The sequence below is a fragment of the Triticum urartu genome, chromosome 5, assembly GCF_003073215.2.
Source record: "Triticum urartu cultivar G1812 chromosome 5, Tu2.1, whole genome shotgun sequence".
NCBI lineage: Eukaryota > Viridiplantae > Streptophyta > Magnoliopsida > Poales > Poaceae > Triticum > Triticum urartu.
The window spans coordinates 67,912,711-67,918,934 of record NC_053026.1 but is presented as its reverse complement, the minus strand read 5'-3'; positions in this window follow the sequence as shown (position 1 = coordinate 67,918,934).

Here is a 6,224-nt window from a genome sequence, read left to right as displayed (position 1 = left end):
AGTTTCCTTGGTCATGCCGTTTTTTATAGGAGGTTCATTAAGGACTTCTCAAAAATCTCCAGACCTCTGATTAACCTCTTACAAAAAGATGTTCCTTTTGTATTTGATGATGATTATGTAGAAGCATTTGAAATACTTAAGAAAGCCTTGATTTCTGCACCAATTGTTTAGCCGCCTGATTGGAATTTACCCTTTGAAATTATGTGTGATGCTAGTGATTATGTTGTAGGGGCTGTTCTAGGACAAAGGGTTGATAAGAAATTAAATGTTATCCAATATGCTAGTAAGACTCTAGATAGTGCTCAAAGAAATTATGCTACTACTGAAAAGGAGTTTTTAGCAGTTGTATTTGCTTGTGATAAGCTCAGACCTTATATAGTTGATTCTAAAGTAACTGTTCACACTGATTCATGCTGCTATTAAATATCTTATGGAAAAGAAAGATGCTAAACCTAGACTTATTGGGTGGGTTCTCTTGTTACAAGAATTTGATTTGCATATTATTGATAGAAAGGGAGCTGAGAACCCCGTTGCAGACAACTTGTCTAGGTTAGAGAATGTTCTTAAGGACCCACTACCTATTGATGATAGCTTTCCTGATGAACAACTAGCTGTCATAAATGCTTCTCATACTGTTCCATGGTATGATGATTATGCTAATTATATTGTTGGTAAATTTATACCACCTAGTTTCACACACCAGCAAAAGAAAAAGGTTTTCTATGATTTAAGACATTACTTTCGGGATGACCCACACCTTTATAAAGAAGGAGTAGATGGTGTTATTAGACATTGTGTACCTGAGCATGAACAGGAACAGATCCTACGCAAGTGTCACTCTGAGGCTTATGGAGGACGCCATGCTGGAGATAGAATTGCACATAAGGTATTGCAATCCGGTTTTTATTAGCTTGCTCTCTTCAAGGATACCCGTAAGTTTGTTTTGCCTTGTGATGAATGTCAAAGAATTAGCAATATTAGTAGACGTTAAGAAATGCCTATGAATTATTCACTTGTTATTGAACCATTTGATGTTTGGGGCTTTGACTATATGGGACCGTTTCCTTCCTCTAATGGTTATACACATATTTTAGTTGTTGTTGATTACGTTACTAAGTGGGTAGAAGCTATTCCAACTAGTAGTACTGATCATAACACCTCTATTAAGATGCTTAAAGAAGTTACTTTTTCGAGGTTTGGAGTCCCCAGATACTTAATGACTGATGGTGGTTCACATTTTATTCATGGTGCCTTTCGTAAAATGCTTGCTAAGTATGATGTTAATCATAGAATTGCATCTCCTTATCACCTACAGTCTAGAGGTCGAGTAGAACTGAGCAATAGAGAGCTTAAATTAATTTTGCAAAAGACTGTTAATAGATCTAGAAAGAATTGGTCCAAGAAACTTGATGATGCTTTATGAGCTTATAGAACTGCATATAAAAATCATATGGGCATGTCTCCGTATAAAATGGTTGATTGTAAAGCATGTCACTTACCTCTCGAACTAGAACATAAGGCATATTGGGCCATTAAAGAGCTCAATTATGATTTCAAACTTGCCGGTGAGAAGATGCTTTTTGACATTAGCTCACTTGATGAATGGAGAACCCAGGCTTATGAGAATGCCAAACTGTTTAAAGAAAAAGTTAAAATATGGCATGATAAAAGGATACAAAAATAGGAGTTTAACGTAGGTGATTATGTATTATCATACAACCCTCATTTAAGATTTTTTGCAGGAAAACTCCTCTCTAAATGGGAAGTTCCTTACGTCATCGAGGAGGTCTATCGTTCCGGTGCCATAAAAATCAACAACTTCGAAGGCACAAATCCGAGGGTGATGAACGGTCAAAGAATCAAACATTATATCTCAAGAAATCCCATAAATGTTGAAACTAATGTTATTGAAACCGTAACCCCGGAGGAATACATAAATGACACTTTCCAGAATGTTTCAGACTCCGAAAAGGAATAGGTACGTGGTACGGTAAGTAAACAGACTCCAAAACAGTTCTAATAGCAATTTTTCTTCGTTTTGGAATATTTAAGAAAATAGGAAAATAAGAAGCAGTCCGGGAAGGACACGAGGCGTCCAGGAGGGTGGAGGGCACGCCCCCTGCCTCGTGGACACCTCGTGTGCCCTCCGGACTCTGTTTTCTTGCATGATACTTCTTTTGGTCGATAAAAAATCATTATATAATCTCCCGAAGGTTTTGACCACCGTACCACGCAAATATCCTTTGTTTTGTTTCGAGCTATTTCTGCTGCAGTCATAAAGCAAGATGTCTTCTCAAGAGTCAGTCGGGGAGAGTCGGGTGTCTCATCCGACACCGGGACCAAGAGCAAACAACAATGCTGACCACTTTGGGCCATCAACTGAGGAAGAGATGGAAGCTGACTTGAAAAGGATAGATGCCATGGAGGAGGATGAAGAAGTTACTTCTCGTTTTCTGAGCTGGATTCACGATGGGGGAACTACAGAGCTCAGCTATTCCAACTCGGTCATCCCTTCCAATGTTAGATTTCTTTCTTATGAAAATATGAAAAAGAGTGTTAATTGTTCTCCCGCAGCTATGCAACATCCTTGGGTGAAAGGAGCTTTAGCCGTCACGGGCAAGCTCCGTAAGGAAATAATGGACCTCAAGCAGCAAGTCAATAATCTCGAGGAAGAGAATCACATCCTAAGGGGCATCATCGCCAATAGTATCACATCACCACCCCCGGAGAAGGAGACGTAAAACACATGGGTATGGGCACTCCCCTTGGCAACTGCCAAGCTTGGGGTTCCCCGGTATCGTATCACCATCACACTTTTATAATTTACCGTTTTTCTTAGTTTGATCCTTTTGGTAATACCTTGATCTAGTAGAATAAAGTTTTAATATGATCTAGTTTTGAGTTTTGCTTTATGATCCTTCTATGTAATCGAGTCCGTGAGCTATATATAATAAAGATTAGTGTTGAGTTAAGGGCTTGATTATCTTGCTATGATCTTGAGGGAATAAAATAAAAGAGAAAGAATAAAAAGAAATAAAGAGATCATATGGATCTTATGGAGAGTAATGACTTCACATATAAAGAGTATGATGAATAAAAGTTGTTGAGAGTTGGCAAACATAGTTTTGGTCATCGTTGCAATTAATAGGAAGTAATAAAGAAAGAGAGGTTTTCACATATAAATATACTATCTTGGACATCTTTTATGATTGTGAGCACTCATTAAAATATGACATGCTAAAGAGTTGATGTTGGACAAGGAAGACAACGTAATGGGTTATGTTTTCTTACATCTGAGATTAATTATATTGTCATGGATCATCCAACATGTTGGGCTTGCCTTTCCCTCTCATGCTAGCCAAATTCTTTGCACCAAGTAGAGATACAACTTGTGCTTCCAAATATCCTTAAACCTAGTTTTGCCATGAGAGTCCACCATATCTACCTATGGATTGAGTAAGATCCTTCAAGTAAGTTGTCATTGTTGCAAGCAATAAAAATTGATCTCTAAATATCTATGATTTATTAGTGCAGAGAAAATAAGCTTTATACGATCTTGTGATGTGGAAGAAATAAAAACGACGGACTGCATAATAAAGGCACAAGTGGCAATATAAAGTGACGTTCTTTTGCATTAAGATTCCAACCATACAAGCACATGACGACCTCTGCTTCCCTCTGCGAAGGGCCTGTCTTTTATTCTTGTCTTATACTTCATGCAAGAGTCATGGTGATCTTCACCTTTCCTTTTTACATTTTATCCTTTGGCAAGCACAATGTGTTGGAAAGATCCTGAAATATATAGCTAATTGGATGTGAGTTTTCATGAACTATTATTGTTGACATTACCCTTGAGGAAAAAGGTTGGGAGGCAAAACTATAAGCCCCTGTCTTTCTCTATGTCCGATTAAAACTTCATAACCATAAATATCGCGTGAGTGTTAGCAATTGTGAAAGACTAAATGATAGTTGAGTATGTGGACTTGATGAAAAGCTCTTATATTGACTCTTTCTGATGTTATGATAAATTACAATTGCTTCAATGACTGAGATTATAGTTTGTTGGTTCTCAATGAAGTTTCTAATTCATACTTCAAATTGTGACTGAATTGTTACTTTAGCATAAGAGATCATATGACAATATATGTATATGTCGCTGTTCTAAGAATGATCATGATGCCCTCATGTTCGTATTCTATTTTTATCGACACCTCTATCTCTAAACATGAGGACATATTTATCGATATCGGCTTCGCTTGAGGACAAGCGAGGTCTAAGCTTGGGGGAGTTGATATGTCTATTTTGCATCATGCTTTTATATCGATATTTTATCGCATTATGGGCTGTTATTACACATTATGTCACAATACTTATGCCTATTCTCTCTTATTTTACAAGGTTTACATGAAGAGGGAGAATGCCGGCAGCTGGAATAATGGGCTGGAAAAGGAGCAAATATTAGAGACCTATTCTGCACAACTCCAAAAGTCATGAAACTTCACAGGAGCAAGTTTCAGAATATATAAAAAATATTGGGAGAAAGAAGTACCAGAGGGGGGCCACCCACCATCCACGAGGGTGGGGGGCGTGCCCTACCCCTTGGGCGCGCCCCCCTGCCTCGTGGGCCCCCTGGCAGCCCTCTAATGCCCATCTTCTGCTATATGACGTCTTTCGTCTAGGAAAAAAATCATAAGCTAGCTCACGGGACGAAACTCCGCCGACACGAGGCGAAACCTTGGCGGAACCAATCTAGGGCTCTGGCGGAGCTGTTCTGCCGGGGAAACTTCCCTCCGGGAGGGGGAAATCATCACCATCGTCATCACCAATGATCCTCTCATCGGGAGGGGGTCAATCTCCATCAACATCTTCACAAGCACCATCTCATCTCAAACCCTAGTTCATCTCTTGTATCTAATCTTTGTCCCAAAGCCTCAGATTGGTAACTGTGGGTTGCTAGTAATGTTGATTACTCTTTGTAGTTGATGCTAGTTGGTTTATTCGGTGGAAGATCATATGTTCAGATCCTTTATGCATCTTAATACCCCTCTGATTTTGAACATGAATATTATTTGTGAGTAGTTACATTTGTTCCTGAGGACATGGGAGAAGTCTTGCTATAAGTAGTCATGTGAATTTGGTATTCGTTCGATATTTTGATGAGATGTATGTTGTCTTTCCTCTAGTGGTGTCATGTGAACGTAGACTACATGACACTTCACCATTGTTTGGGCCTAGAGGAGGGCATTGGGAAGTAATAAGTAGATGATGGGCTGCTAGAGTGACAGAATCTTAAACCCTAGTTTATGCATTGCTTCGTAAGGGACTGATTTGGATCCATATGTTTCATGCTATGGTTAGGTTTACCTTAATACTTCTGTTGTAGTTGCGGATGCTTGCAATAGGGGTTAATCATAAGTGGGATGCTTTTACAAGGAAGGACAATACCCAAGCACCGGTCCACCCACATATCAAATTATCAAAGTACCGAACGCGAATCATATGAACGTGATAAAAACTAGCTTGACGATAATTCCCATGTCTCCTCGGGGGTGCTTTCCTTTATATAAGAGTTTGTCCAGGCTTGTCCTTTGCTACAAAAAGGATTGGGCCATCTTTCTGCACCTTATTTACTTTTATTACTTGTTACCCGTTACAAATTACCTTATCACAAAACTATCTATACCGATAATTTCAGTGCTTGTAGAGAATACCTAACTGAAAACTGCTTATCATTTCCTTCTGCTCCTCGTTGGGTTCGACACTCTTACTTATTGAAAGGAATACGATAGATCCCCTACACTTGTGGGTCATCAAGGGATAAGTGGCATCCTCGAACCCAGGTGGCTGCTGCATGTACACATCTTCGGCCAAGAACTCATGTAAAAAGGCATTGCTAATATCAATCTGTCGGAGGCTCCAGCCACGAGACACAGCAAGAGACAAAACCAAGCGAACTGTGGCAGGCTTCACCACCGGGCCAAAAGTATCTCCGTAGTCAATCCCGTGTTGTTGAGTGAAACCACGAGCAACAAGACGAGCTTTGTGCTTATCAACAGACCCATCTGGACGATGCTTGGTTTTGAAAATCCACTTGCAGCTCACAATATTAACACCAGGTGGCTGAGGCACCAACACCCAGGTGTTAGTGTGACGGAGAGCAGCAAACTCCTCGGACATGGCGGCACACCAGGCAGGTTCACCCAGAGCATCACAATAGGAAACCG